Source organism: Chlamydotis macqueenii, chromosome 4 (assembly GCF_036417535.1).
Source record: "Chlamydotis macqueenii isolate bChlMac1 chromosome 4, bChlMac1.mat, whole genome shotgun sequence".
NCBI classification, from domain to species: domain Eukaryota; kingdom Metazoa; phylum Chordata; class Aves; order Otidiformes; family Otididae; genus Chlamydotis; species Chlamydotis macqueenii.
In genome coordinates this window covers 53522498-53538573 of record NC_141559.1, presented here as the reverse complement: position 1 = coordinate 53538573, position 16076 = coordinate 53522498, and the positions used below count along the sequence as shown (strand labels likewise).

The 16076-nt window shown below is 36.3% G+C and overlaps 1 protein-coding gene across 1 annotated transcript in view; it reads right to left on the bottom strand.

The window, feature by feature from the left end:
* DLC1 (DLC1 Rho GTPase activating protein) overlaps positions 1-16076 on the bottom strand; it is a 236805-nt gene that overhangs the window by 201359 nt on the left and 19370 nt on the right. The window lies entirely within an intron of this gene.

Genomic DNA, 16076 nt, shown 5'->3' with positions numbered 1-16076 from the left:
CTGAGCTTTTGTGCAATTTCTGAAGAGAGATGAATAGAGAGCTGAAAGGAACACTTGCTTATGGAGACGCATGACAGAAAAAGGCACTGAGAAAAGGGTCATACAGTTGTCATAAAGGTCATATAGTCCTCAAGGTGCTGTATGGAGACCTCAGAGAGACAGAAAGCACATGCAAATGAGTAAAAGTACACTTACAAGTTATTTTACATGGAACTATGTAAGTATTAAAATTTCATCTAAATCTGATTTTAAAGTATGGGTGCTGCAAAAATGGGAGACTTGTCCTCACTGGGAACAAAATGTGAGTTTTAATACTGAATGGAAGGGAGTGTAACAAGCAGGAGCAATACTGCAGCACTGAAAGTTATTTTTAAAGCTCTGAGGAACTTCCACCTGTGTATCTCAGCTAAGAATATGGCTCCTATTAACACAACATTTCAGTGCATCTTTAATACAGTTAACCTCACAATAAATGTGACAAGGGAAACAATATTTATTCCATTTTAAGGATGTGAAAATGCTAGGCAGGATAAGTGTTTTTCCCAAGGCTAAAGCAGGACCTGACCTAAGCAACAATGCTGGCCACTTGGCTAAGATCCCCTCTGCTTTTAACCCTGCATCTCTAATCCATCCCTTGAGTGATAACATTTAGAAGTGTATTTAATGCTCTGGTTAGTGGGGTAATGACTGTGTTTGCTCTGACTGTGTCTGTTAAGCGATGTTTCATTACTGATTCTCAAGTTTCAGGCTCAGTTCTGACAGCATAATCAAACTGGAAAAAATGTAAATCAGTTTTCCTGATATTTATTGAATGCATGTACTGTCTTGCTACATTTAACAACAAGATTTTTTTTTTTTAACATTCTTCCCCCACCTCCCTTCATGTCCAGAGATTTCCAAAGCAGCTCTGTGTAGCTTTATGTTTATCAGATTTTTTTTTCTCCTTTTCCTCTTTGAGACAGGAAGCTGAGGGCTTTGACCTCATCTGGATCTTTCCCAGTGTCAGGAGGTGGTCTGTTCAAAAAGATTCCATGACACTGATCTCTTCCTGATTTATCAGATAGCTAGGTCAATAAATAAGGTCTCTACTGTTTTTTCCACAGCTGTAAAATAACCAATGGACTCCTCTGAGAGCTAACTATCAAATCTTTTGAGTTTTTCTTTCAAGGAACAAGCGTTATCTTTCTGGTTAGTAAATTCCACTGCAGTGCAATTTAGGAAAGACTGCCTAATTGTAAGAGCCCTGGCTCATATGAAGCAGTTCATTTAAGTGAAATGTTAACACTGGATATGGATAATAATATAATAATTATTATTATATGTATTATATATAATGAACATGAAGAAGTTCATTTAAGTGAAATGTTAACACTCGTGGATATGGATAGCAAGGGTAAAACAGTAAATGATAAACAGGCACTGTTCCAGATTTGTCATTTTTCTGTTTATATCCTCCTCACCAATACACCCCGCCTTGTAGTGCTATTACCTCCCCATATCACTGTGTCAGGTGAGGTGGTTCATTTGACATCAGACATAACCCAGCAGAAATATCTCCAGCACTAGTTAGAAAGCATCTTTTATGACAGGCATTGAAACCAAGGAAATGTGGAAGGCTCCAGCAACTGCCAAGACGACTCTCTAATATCTGGTGAAGTACGTGCAATTAGAATACTCCTAAAAGATCATAAGTCCTGTTCTGAACTGATCTACTCTTATTTTATTCCATAGGAAACCTGTAGTTTAAAAGCATAATTAGATGGTTATTTATTAACAGATTTCACTGAAAGCTCAAATTTTCTGGCTACCAAAGGTCAGACGATAGGCTTAAGGTTGCAAAAATCCCTAGCACACAGCCAAACTCTTTTTCTACTGTCCGTCTTTTAGTTTATATTCATCATAGATTTCAACTGAAATATTCCTTTTATAAGTTACATACTTAATATGATTCTACTTGCTATTGAAAAAATGCATAATAATAAAATGCTCATTTTGCCTGCATGCTAAACCCTCAAGATTTAATGACGTATTGGAATTCAAGGAACTCCCAAGTCCTAACACCAGTTCTGGCTTTGACTGAAAACAAATAAGATTACTTCTCTATTTTGATTTATTCATGCTTGCACTGATGTTATTATCAGTAACTCTTTTCAAATCTGCTAAGTTCCAGTTAGATTTCTGAACAGCAACTCAGAAAGGTAGGATCTTTCCTGGATATTGTAATAAATATTATATACTTTTTTTTTTTTAAAAAAAAAAAAAGCTTCTACAATGATTATTTCTAGAAATTCTCATACTGCCTTTTAAAACATAAATAATACACAGATGGAGACTGTTTCTACAGAACAGCCTGAACTAGAACAAATGAATACTTATCTTAATTCCCTACAGAACACGTGAAGTAATATAATCACAAAGCAACTGTTCCACATGCTGCCCAAACTGTTGAAAACCACTGCCACATAATACATATGCATGCAGTATCGGGACTCCCAGAGAAAGGTAGAAAATTTTATGCTTTGGTCATGGCAGAGAAGACAAATCTCACTATTTGTCATGGAGTAAGGGAACCACTCAGGCAGAGAATGACCAACAATGTAGTGAAGTAGATGCCACAGATTCCTCTCGAGACAGAGCCTCCTCATGCATTACTTGGTTAAGCCGCAGTCCACACTTGCTGTGCCTGCTGGAATTGTGGCCTAAGTGTAAATCTCAGTCAGTGTTAAATAAGAGAGAGCATCCAAATTAGACAGATGGCCCAGATTCAAAATACCCACTATAAATTGTACTTACTATTACACAATCCTATACACAACAGAGTTTTTTCCTACTCTGTACAGAATTACATTTCAAATTGAATCCAAGCACTGTATACCACTGACTCAAATGTTAGGCTTCACAATAAACAAAGAAAGAGTCTTAAAATAAACTGCAGACAAACATTTCCTTTGCGTTTTTTCATTAAAAAAAAAAACAAAACAAAACACCCAAAACTGCCTGGGGGTGACCAGGAGACAGCAATGATTTCTTGCTGCTGAATTTCTCTTTTGTCTTGAAGAATCTAGGGTAATACCAAGGGTAAAACCATCCCTATTTTTAGCTCCCTTAACACTTGGTATTTAATAATCCCACAAGCCATTTTTGGTGAAAAATGTGTCCCAAGAGGGAATAAATCAGCTATTTCTGTTTTCGTCTGCTCATACACTTTCTATGTACAGACAGCCCTTACCTTTGTAGCTCACAACTCTATCCTTACCAAAGACTGAAGCTAATACTAATGGCAATGATGGGGGATATTATTTGCTACACTATAGCGTCCTACTATCCAGGGCGCCTACAGAATGCAACCAAAGAGTTGCCTTCCACTACAGGCAGTAATTAAGAAAAGCAAAAGAAAGCTAATTGTGTTAGAGACAAAAAAAAAAATCCCTAGTATACAAGACATAGCTTCTCTCTACCTTTATTTCAAACACATATTGAGAGTGGTTTGGTGCATATACTGCATAATATTTGTTATTTCCTCACTCATCAGTTATTCAGCCTGAGATTGATTATGCTTGCATTATGTTCCCTGTCTAGATCCCCAGTGGTATATAGTTCTGTTTTCGAAAAAGTTTTATGTTGAAGTGGAATAGGACACTGACTTGTAAAACACTGGGAAATGCACATCAGGAGGATGCATTCATGGAGAGCTGAACAGCTGGCCAACAGAATGAACGCATTACCACAAGACTACTGGGAATTAGTGAGAGAACTAGAAAGCACAAGTACAGGGGGGAAAATACTCTTCCCTACTTTTACATTGGATCTGATATGTTTCCAACAGCTGAAACAAAAACTGTAAAAATCTCAAGAGACTGCCTAGTTTGGTTAGGGGCTAAATTTTAACCTGAAGTCAGAAACACTTATTCTTCTACTGGTGAATATTTATCAAATCCACCTAAAAGGAAACTGTAATCTACAAACCTCTTTTAAAAATCTATCTTCAGAAGATTTGTTGGTAGTTAACACTGTCAGTCATAACAATTACGTATCTTGTAGTTAGATTGGTTGGGGTAGAGGACAGAGTCGAACATCTTCACATTACTGTCACTACATCTGATAACTAGCCTTTCAATTCATACCTCTTGCACTGTGCAGATGTGAATCTACTACCCTCTGAGATCCTTTTTTTCTTCCTAATATCTGAAAAACTTTCCCTGGTTATTGGCAATCCTAAAATACAGTTTTTCTTTGTGAAGCACTGCATTATCCTCTATGGAATTAGCTACGCAGCTATCAAATCAGGTAATCCACATTGAATCTCACCATTCCACATCTTTCACCGTGTCCTCATCATGCTTTATATCATCACATCAATCAGCAAATTCACATCAAAAGCATGCTCCTGGCCCAAACTAAAACACTAGAGCATGTATGTGCTTTAACCCAGTAGCACAAACCTCACTAAAAACAACGGGAAAAACTTCCGCTTCTTTGCAAACTGCAACTCATTTTTTTAAATTTCAGTTGTTGAGTAACACATACACTTGCATATTGAGAGTATAAATTCTAATTTCCTTAGTTTAGGATTCCAGATAATTTAGCAGGAATGGGAAAGAATAGAGAATGGCTGAAAATTCACACCTGTTCTTTTTCACAATGATGTGATTTTGCTCAAATATAAAATAGCTTACCATATATATGCAGTTAAATAGAAAAGTTATACAAAAGCCCCCAAATACACAGAATGCAGTTTGAAATACACATCAGAACTGCCAGATTAAAGGGTTCAGTAATACTTGTAGTTAAAACAATGTCACATCTCATACAATTCTACTAGTTCAAAGACTCAGAATTTCTAAAGCAGAAGCATCTGTGATAGGCCTATATAGGATGAGCCCCTTCAACCAAATATAATGAACAGTGAGGCAGGTAAAAATAGATAAGGCAGGAAAAAATGCAATGATAATAAGACCGGCAGAGTGGGGTTTTTTTTTTAATTCTTTAAGCAAATCAAACTGCTGCATTTCAAAGAGGATGCTTTTGATGCCTGTCTTTTACACCAAGCTTGTTACTCACAGAATTATTATTTTGGTAGATGGGATCAAAAGACATCTAAGCATCAAATATGAATCAGCCTCCATGATTCTTGAGGATCCTTGGTGTGCATAAAAGGAAATTTAAAATGTACCCACAGAATACATGAAGCAAAAACATCAACCAGTAACTGTAAACAAAAGTTAGGTTTATGTACCCTGACATCTCTTCCTGAACGCTTTTCTCTTTTTTTTTCTTTCCCAGGAATTGCTTGTGTTTGTGGCCTGTGTATTCATATCAGTACTCAGGAGTGATATGCAGACTTACAAACAGACAGGTTGCTTAGCGTTTTGAAGGACCATTTACTTCAAAATTGAGGTTTTTTTTTTTAAAAAAAAAAACAACAAAACAACAACCCTTTTTTTCTCCCTTTGCAGTTGCAGAGCTACAAAATTAAGGAAATATATCTGTACCGAAAGAAAAACAAATTAATTTCTCAAGTGACTATTTTTTAATTAGAATTCAGTACTATAAGAGTAATTAAAATAACTGTAACAATAATTAAAACAAGCCCATATTTTAAGCTACTGGGTCTGTGAAATCCTCCTTTCCCTCCCGAGTGACATGCTTTAGCAACAGTAAGGTGACATCATTAGAGGTCACAACTGGAACTTCAGAGTTTGGTACATGGGCTATAATTGAGCTACCCCCCTTTGGAGAAAACAAAAATTTCATAAGTTTTTACAACAGCACTCTCTTAAAGCCGGTGGAAAGCTTAGGGACGGAAAATCTGTTTCTATTTCAGTTGTGTATCTGGTAAGATGGAAAATTTTTCAAGTCTACACAGATGGTAAATAAATTTCTGCTACATGAGACAGTTCCTGGAATAAAGAAATTTTCTCAAATAACAAGTGCCAATTTTTTTTTCAGCAAGACTTATTTTTAACTTTCCCAGGGACTTGTTGAGAGAGCTGGAGAAGTGTCCTTTCACCTTCAGAATCCTGGTCTAACTCCAGAAATAGCCTCTAATGTCGTTCTCAGCATAGATGAGTTTTCTTTACACTTTAAAAAACATTTCAAAGCAAAGATCAAAGCTCCACAATTATACTTCGCCACTGTCAAACACTCCCTCTGAACACAGCAGCTAGAAAATAAGAAATTTCTATTTAAACCCTAGGACAATCATCAATGACTAACAGTGCTGACATTTAAGTTGTTACTATGCTTCATGAGGCAATGCTGTTGACACAAGAGAGCTTGTCCTTTATGGAGTAAGCGTAATGGAAAGGACCGAGAGAGGAAGAGGAATTGGGGACCAAGTCACTGCAGACTATACTTGCTAAAAAAGCTGGGAAAAGACAGAATAGGTCGGTTTTTGTCAGCCTCATAAAAGGATTTGAGTAGAGATTTTACGCAATTGTAGAAATGAGCGCTGGGCAAGGGGACTAGGAACTATTATCACCACTACAAAACTAGCTCCCCTCCTCATACAAGAGTGGAGTCGGAGTCCTGAAAGTGGCTCAGCCTTTTCTCCAACAACTTCATATTCCCTTCCTAATCTGCATGTGACAGCGTGGCTCTGCTTGGCTGCTGCCTTGAGCCTGAAACCAAACCCTGTGAAATGATGATGCTTGCAAGGAGAAAAATGCACATTATCCTGAGTGATATTTCCCTTATAGGCACATAAGCTCCAAAAGGCTAAAAAGTTTAATACTGCCACACTGAGCTTAGTACATGAAATGAGGAAAAAGAAACAATCAAAGTATTTCTGAAAAGGCAGGAGCTGGAGGAAGAATTAGTGATCTTAACATGCTGACTAAAAGAGTACAGGTAGGATGAAGAAGGATTTTCTTTGTTTGACAGAAAGTGTGGATGACCTAGAAAAAAAAATTCATTGACATCCTAATCTAAGGCTTCTGTTACTATTCCCAAGAGAGGAAAATTCAGGAATATATGTATTTTTTCAGAATCTGATTAATGCTGATTTCTCCACAGTCATAACTATTCATAGGCTTCAGTCTGCAACAACAAGATTGATTTAAAACATATATTGCAAAAGAAGCTACAGTAAGAATTACAATATGACTCTTCTAAAAGCTTAATAAAATGTCTGTGAAATGTGCTCAATTACAAGTCCTGCAGAATATTTACTCACAAAAATATTAATCAAGGTACAGTTATGGAAGAACTTGTCCCCAAATTCTCTTTGACTCTGTTACTAGCAGTACTGAGGAAGGCCTGGAAACAGACAAACTGATCAACTGGGAGTCGTTCTTGAGAGCTGAGAAGGCTTTGTGCAATTAAGAGTTAAATGATCACTTTACAGGGAAAAACAATTAATTCTGACCTACTTATTTTTCAGTCTTATTCTGCCTATAAGACAGTCATCTTAATATCCCTCTCTTTTTTGTCCTATTTCTTCTCCTATTCACTCCCTGGCTATTTTACTTCCTGTGTACGTGTAAAGCCTAAACAGGACAGTGCTCATCTACCAAATCATCTTGTCATCATCTATCAAGCAGTAGAGAATATTTGTAAACAGGTGAGTTTACCGTGCTGGAATAAATTCAGGGGATGTAGTGAGGTGTGATGTACACATACAGTCACTACTAAATTTGTGTGACATAAATACAGCTTGGCATTTATCAGAAAAAAAAAGTGTAGTGTTTTAGAAGATCTGGATGTAGGAAAGTAGTTCAGTTTACATTCCCAAATTTTTGCTTGTGGCTATGCTTTTTCATTTTCAATGGTGTAAAGATGTCAGCTTTTAAAATATTTTGAAGCTAAAATTACATGCAGCACAAGCCACGAGCTTTAGCACTGCTGATTTTTTTTCATTAATTTCATGCCCTCATATAAAACAGCCATGAATCACATATCAATGATTTTTAGTGCATGCAAACCATCTTTTTAAAGAGGGTTGAGGATAGCACCCAAGAGATTAAACATGTAGTACGAGAACAGAATCAGCTCCTTAAAGATTTTTTTTTTGAATGGGTAGATTAGATTATACATTTTATGTTACAGCAAAACTATCAACATGAGTAAGAATATACTCAGGATATCCAGATAGAAACTCCTGTTTAATTGAATCTGTTGTGTGCAAAAGGAGACGTCTTACAGGAAAGGATAAATAAACTTCCATTTAACATAAATATTTTATATAGTGCATTTCCTATTCTAACTCTTATGTAAAGTGAAACTGCAAAAACAATGTGAAATTTAAGATATGAAAGTTATTGCTGTAATACAGCAAATTATTGAAGGACATCTTCATGTAATACCGAGCCAATTCTTCATTAACACAGTATGCATAAGGCAAGTTCCTTATGTTCCATTGTTGTAAAAGCATGAGTTGTCAGCTGTAACAGAGTTATGAAGGAGAGCAAGGATCTGGTTTACATTTGCCATACATTTACCCCATCTCACACAGATACTCACACATATATAGAGAGAAGCTGTATTGCTGCCTGGATTTTTTTTTCATAGAAGGAAGAATATCCCTCTAAATTTGAATTCATAACCATTTTAGGCCATATCCTTTGGAGCTTGGAATGGTTTTTGGCAGCAGAAACAGTATTGTTGCATTTTGCAAAGCCATATTCAATACACTCTATCTGTGGCAAAGATCCCCCTGTCTTTAGAAACCTGTGCTGCCATTAAGAGAGAGCAGTAAAAGGACACAAGCATGAGCCACACATTTTCAGCTGTTTCAATCCTATATACTACCATGATGGGAAGTAAGAAAAAAAAAAAACAAAACAGAACATGACAAACAAAAAAAACCCCAAACCAATGGAAAACACTTTGCATATGGCTCCCACCCTGGGAGTTCAGTCCATGAGGAGGGTTCTCTTTTATTGTTTGCTTTTAACAATTGCGTGGGAATTGGTCAGATACCTGTGGATTTACACACCACCGTACTACTACGGCCAAACGCTCCTTGAGGCAAAGATCTCATCGCTGCAAAGCCTCAAGCCCCAGGGCTGGCCAGAGTGGGCTGCTCTCCTGTGACTTCTCCTGAGGCACAGCACCACTAACAGAAAATATTCTGCTTTTAGCACAGGTCAGGTCTGCAGCAGAGGATTGTGCTGAAAAAGCTTCTCTGCCATAGCCATGGCTTCAAAGGCTGCTTAATATAGGCAGAGGTGCTCTAATACTGACTTTCCAGTTACTGCTCTATTTACTGGTTTTTGATGAAAGCTGTATCTCTGTGTGCCTCTCAGATCTCCCAGTTTTCACTTGATTGTTAATTCAAAGTGAATGTTATGCTTGTGAAGGTGCCAGATGAGCAGTTCTAGGGAGCACAGTCCTTTTTAAAAATTTTTCTTTAACCAGTGGATAAGTGTGTTGTGCATAGTGATGTCATGTAATTCAGAAGGTTTTACCCAAATGTGTGAATTCCACTTCCCATTTGCTAAGCTGTTAAGTCAGGGGTTTTTTTGTGTACTATGCCAATTCATTTCTTCCGAGACAGCTTCCCTCAAAAATGTGGTGTTAATTACAAATCTAGTGTCATTTGAGGAAGTGATCCTCAGTCCATTTAACATGACCTACGACTGGGAATTTATAGACTACAAAAAGCAAATAATTATCCCTTACCAATCAAACTTTTAAAAGATTCATTGTAAAAATAAGTTTAAAAATGTTTTAAAAGTTTTCTTCCAGACAATTATTGCAAACCTGGACAAAATCAGAAATTTCTGAGTATAAACTGCATGAAACTAAAGCTCTCTACATTGGTTCCTGGAAGCGTGTAATATCACTGTGGTGAAGCGATAGTGCGTGACTATGAGCTATGTATACATACAAATACCTTCATGACCATTTTAGGTAGCTGAACTCAACTAATGCGTAACTTGATGGGCAACAGTCTCTTGGTTTGCAGTCTAGACAACGCTGGCAGCCTTTAAAATTTATTGCTGAACACTGTCACAAAAATGTGTCAAAGGAAAATTTGCATAAAGGTTATACTGTAATGGCCTGGCAGTCATCCCATCCTGTTCTGAGCTTGTTTTAAATACTTTTCAGATTGTTTGAAATACATCATACTTCAGTCCAAACACAAAGGAAGTCTGTGGGAAAGCATTCTTTAGCTTTCCAGATGGAGATAATATTTATGATACATATTTTTGTGAGAGCAACAGAGAAAATTCATGGTCATCTGACCACAATAATAGGAGTGCTTTATGACCACCACTTTCTACTAATTATCATAGATAATAGGCATAATTTGAAAAACTTAGATCCAACTATTTTAGTGCATTTATATTTTTGAACCACATCTTCATTATTAAATAGTACATTTAGGAAGCAAGTTTTCAATACAGAAAAGAGAAACAAATATTCCTGACAGCCAAGAAGATTTCGGCTTTTTAAAAGAAATCATACTATTTTTTTTGTTTTACTTGCAGCTCTTGCCAGATTCTTCCCAATGCCTTAAAAATTATGACCATTTAATAGCAATGTGCAAATGCAGCAAATTCTTTGTGGTGAAGCAACTGTGGATCTCAGTAATGGTTGCCCACTGTACTAATACTACAGGCTGCAGCTCTGAGACATGTGGGTAGCAACTAACCTTTCAAAAAGCTGTTGTGGCTTAGGATCTCTCATCAATACTTGATGGTGTTCATATTCACATTATGAGTTTGGAAAAACAGATCCATACTCTTTCCTAAATGCTTTAGAAACTAAATCTGAAAATGAGAATTGATGCAGAAATGGAACAAAAGCAAATCCAAATTCCGTACGTGATAAAACAGATTTCAGTGTGAATGATCATCTTTAAAAAGAGATTATCAGATTTCCAAGATTTGCCTTTGCCATTGTCCTTTACAAAACTAAGAAAAACCATTCCCTGGTTGCCAAGATGATATTATTCATCTCCATATATGAAAACAAAGCTATTCTGGAATAACTGCAGGTCTGAATTGTACAGGAAATATAGCTAGAGAACGATATGATTTGAAAATAATGTTGCTGTGATAGTTCTTCTGTAGTAACTCACTTCTGTAGTCTCTAAGGTTACAAATTATTCTAACACTCAAGTTCAGCAAGGAAGTTAAACATACTCTGACAACACAGTATTTCCACTGACATCCATTCATGCTTCTTTGATGTCTAGATTAAAGCAGTGAAGCCTTGGTCTCCTGTGATGGTTGTCCACATTTTCAAAATTTCTAATGATCATTATAATTTGAAAATGCAGATTTTTTTCCCGGTTGTTGGATTACTCCACTAGAATATTTGCAAGATGATAATCTTTAAAAAAAATACTCAATGGAAAAACATAAACTGTGGGAAATTAATGCATTTATATAATCATATTTTGCAAAAATGCAATTAAAGATAATTGACTTTGAATATCACCAACTGTCATCTTCCTCTGGCTGGCACAAATTTGGAGACTGAATCTCAGAAAAAAGGTAAATTTAATTTCCTATGACAAAATCAGGATACAGCAAAATGCATGTTGCCATTTTTAATTAAGGTTTCCTGTGCATTCCTGTTGGTTTTATTAATACTTTTACCTCCTATGCTTGTCTTTCCTATGTTGATCTGTCTGAGTTATTATTACAATGCAACACTAACAAGTGCTCACCACTGACAAGCCTACATATGCCTACATATTACTGCTTACATAGTAATAGTTTAGACTGGATCGCTACTAAGCCAGCATCTATTAAAAAAAAAAACCCAACACTTCAAGAGTCTTAAAAGCTAAATTAAAAATTGTTATGAAAAAATAATTAATCATTAAATTATCCCCATTCAGCAAAGACAGAATTGAGGTAAATTAAGACTTTAGAAAGACATACTTGTGACAGATTTGGAAACTCAGTCTTTGGTATTTTAACTGCAACAGAATATGAAAAAGATCTAAAATCCTGGATACTATTGTTCACAACAAGCTCACGTTACTTTTTACATAAAAATCTAATGCTGACAAGTGAGTGCTCAGTTGAAAAGGATCATGCAATGTGAATAGTAGAGAAGTCAGGGAAAAAAACTGTAAGGAAACCATAAAATAGGTAGCTCTCGTGATTTTTGGGAAGCTTTCCTACTACTTCTCCCAGGTATGTTGCTGGGAGGACTAAGCCAGCAGGCAGTGCTCCATAGGCTTCCTGTGGAGTCAATTTACAGGGTGATACAAGCAGAAGCTCCTGGAAGAACCTAAGTTTGTAACTCGCCATAAAAAGCATAGTTTTAGCCTTGTAAAACAGAATTTATTACAGATCGTAATCAAAGAGAACCAGCCTTCATCTCTCACGGGCAAGCATAACACTCAAGTAGCAAATATGGATGGAAAGGCCTGAATAAAATTGCAACAGTACAAAAAATGCAAAATCACACTTTAAAAACTCAAGGCTTCCATGTGGGGAAAAGGTGCCGCTACAAAGACCTGTGTCACCCCAGATAATCCTTTACCTGTACCTCTTTCTGCATTTACTGCCATCCTTCTGATAACATTTTTCTTAAATTAATTTACTTCTCATTGAGAGTGGCTGCTGTTGTCATGCTGACATTAGCTGTGTCCTTAAGTATCCTTTCCAAACCACACAGCATTTAATCTAGAAATCTCGATTAAAATAGCAGCAATAATAGTGAGCATTAGGAAATAGCCCTGACTATTATACTCTTTAGTCTTGTAGGAATGACTTTGAGATAACATCAACTATTTGAAACTGGAAAGTTTCTAAGCAGGCCACCATGAAGAACTGCAAGCAGCAAGTACTAAAAGCAAAAGTCTCATAAAAGAGAGGTGAGGAATTTGTACACCAAAATGTTCACTTACTTCATTCCTTTTTCAGTGATGCACATGCAAAATGCTTTAAAGGACCAAAATGCAGTCTGAGATTACTTGTGAAGAGAAACTGATACAAATTCATCACATACACTCCAATTAGTTTGATACCTCTATTCCTGAAGCAGTATTCTAGTCTAGAGCTTTTCTTGGAAGGAATACAGCTGATTTAAACTTCAAATCACCGGGCACAATACATCAATTACATTTCCCGAAACCAATTATTATGTATTGAGTACTTATTTCATCGCACTGTGTGCAGTAAATTTGCCAATACTTCACAATCTCTAATCTTACAGAATTTATTAATACTTTTAACCAAAAATCTCTGTAACAAACCAGAAGTTTTACATCAGAAGAAAACCCCAAATGTTTCAGGTTCAATACTTAATTTAGATAAGCAACCAAGACTTCAAATTTTGATCCAAAGTTTCTCTGAACTATTTTGAACTTGATTTCTAAGTCCAAGAGAATTTACTTTTGCAGTAAGTAACTATTCGGAGTCAAACGTCATAATGATGACTTTCTATTCCTTTACTGATGCATCAAGTAAAAGTGCTGTCTTAGCCTTGTTTTTAAAATTACATTTATAAAATATTGATTACTATAGGTTGCAACACCACAGCTGTAATTGTGTTCAGGAAGTGAGTGGTGAGAATTTATTGTGACACTACATACAAATTTTCAAGATGCTTTACAAGTTAATGGCCATTTTTTTTTTTTCATTTTAAAATCAATGCATAACAAATATTCTCCTTTTGTTGGTATTCCTTTAACAATGAATAATTGATACCCTTCTGGTTTTCTATGATGTTGTTCTCTAAAAGTTCCATTGCATTATACATGTGAACACACATATGAGCTGTTGGGACGCCTCAAGTTATAAGCATTATAGCTTGCTCATTAGTTCCAAAGATTATGCCAATCTTTGGAAATTCATCATGTGTAAGTCTTAAGTGACTGTTTCAAAATTTAAAATTTATTTAACCCAGGAAAGCATATAGGAGACACTATTTGGTGTAGCTACATACAGTTAATCCATTTATGCTTTTGCTACTCTGAACCATTAATAACCATCAACTTCATGTTGTGGATAAACTGAATTGATTATCAGTCGACACAAGGACAGGACAGCTCGATAACTGCGGGGTCTTTCAATTAGACCTAACACCATTAACTTCTTACAATTAAACTCAGGCACTTCCTATTTCCAAGCCTTAGGAAGTCATTCTGAGAAAGCAAAGGAAAAGAGGGTGCTGTGTATCAACCATCTGAACCCGGGTGACTTGAGGGAGCAAAGAATTCTGTAACAGCTGGACCTGTTTGCAAAAAGTATCTTCAGTGTCAGTACATCCATCATGACTAAAGCAATTTACTGAAACGGAGGTAATGCTGGTCAAAGATTCTAAACTTTAAGCCCTTAAGCCCTCGAACTTGCATTCATCTGCAGAGCAAGCACGACAGATCCACACTGTCTCACCTCAGCTTCGGTTTGAAGACAGCAGATCTAAAGATAAGAGCAGAGGTCATGCTCTGTTGCCGCAATTAAAAGCAGTTTAAAATATGTTAATGAGGAACAGGTTTTCAGAAGAATTTAGTACCAGCAAGAGCAAAATGATGTCTCCTCAAAGGTCTTAAGATCTTAGCTGTCATGGAAGTACCTGAAGTTCAGCGCCTTTCTATGATCCCCCAAGGTGCCACCTCAAGGTTTGGGTGCCCAAATACCTTTAGCAATTCATCTCCATGTGACTTTTCCCATATTCTGACCTATATAAGCACATATTTATGTGCAACTACAATTGACACTGAGCATTAATCAGACAGTGGTGTGTTTCAGGCCTTAACAGCACTGTTTGAACTGCTGACCTTGAGAGAAAAGGTTTTATACACCATTCCCAATCCCTTAAGTCTTCCTGTCACTGCAAAGCAAATACTTGACTTTTATGGATGGATTCAGTTTCAAGTGTGTTGTTTTTCTAATGTTGTGTTAAAATTACAAAAGTGGCTTTCAGGGAAAGTTTGTAAACATGGGCACATTTTTCATTATAGATGATTATCCATACATATAGGCTTTTGTAAAATAGTGTGTGATTAGAGACAAGTGATAAAATCCTGCATGCAGGAACACTGTCTGTAGAAATATCCTGCAAACTTAGAGATAAATATTATCAGAAGCAACAGCAGATCATATATTTTCCCTTTTCCCAAATATTTTACAATTGTTGGTAAAGACTTCTTTAACCAAAGTGGTATGAAGTCACTCCTCCTACAGACTCCATCCCTTTTTACAGTGCACGCAGCTTTGCAGTTGCTGCAGCCACTCAACTCTCAACCTTCCCTGAAGCAACTCCTTGTTTTGCTCCTTTCTATGCTCACGTCCTTTCTTACTTTTTCTCACTATTAGTTTCACTGGAATTCTTATATTCTGTCTTTTAAAATATTTAAGGGCTCTAACACAAGTCACAAATACATTCCTAAATATAATTCTAACGAGTGTACATTTGAAAGATGAGTATGTGACCTCAAAGCAAGATAAAAGGAAATGGAAATTAGCAACATTTAAGCTATTGAAAAATATAGCATGGTACACTGAAAGCTAATGTGGGCAGAGGCACAGCACACTGACTGTATCTGTACATAATAAAAAGAAATTTTATCTGTATTTTCAAATAACAATTATAGGACTTTGAAATTACATTATAATAATTAGTCTTGCTAAGAATATGAAACATACGCATCAATATTAACTGTGCTTATAAAAAGAGAACAAGAGGCTAAAGTAGAGCAGTTATAGTAGTCAATTAGTTCTCAAATATGATGTTAATTCCATTAAAGATTTGTTTTAAACGTCAACTGTTTTCTACAGATGGGTAAGTTTAGCATTTCTGGTACTGCTAGTCAGGTTTCTGTTTCTTAACTGTGACTCAGAGCCATGCTTACTGCAAGATCAGTTGAACAGTTACCATGTTAACTGTGATGGTGTGAACTACCAAAGGAAGACTGGCTTTGAGGGCTTCTGACAACTTTTGCAAAAGCTGCATACAGCTTCCAACAATATCAATCGATTGTTAATATTAGCAGAGGTTTTACACAAGGAAGCAATGGCCAGCAGCTCAGGATGCTGTGCTGACATACAGCACTTTAGATCTGTGAATTTGTGCTTTAGTGAAACAGCTACTGAGGCACTAAGCTGTTAGAAAAACAAAAACAACCACAAAATTAGTAGAAACTAGATTTTTAAAAATAGACAGGA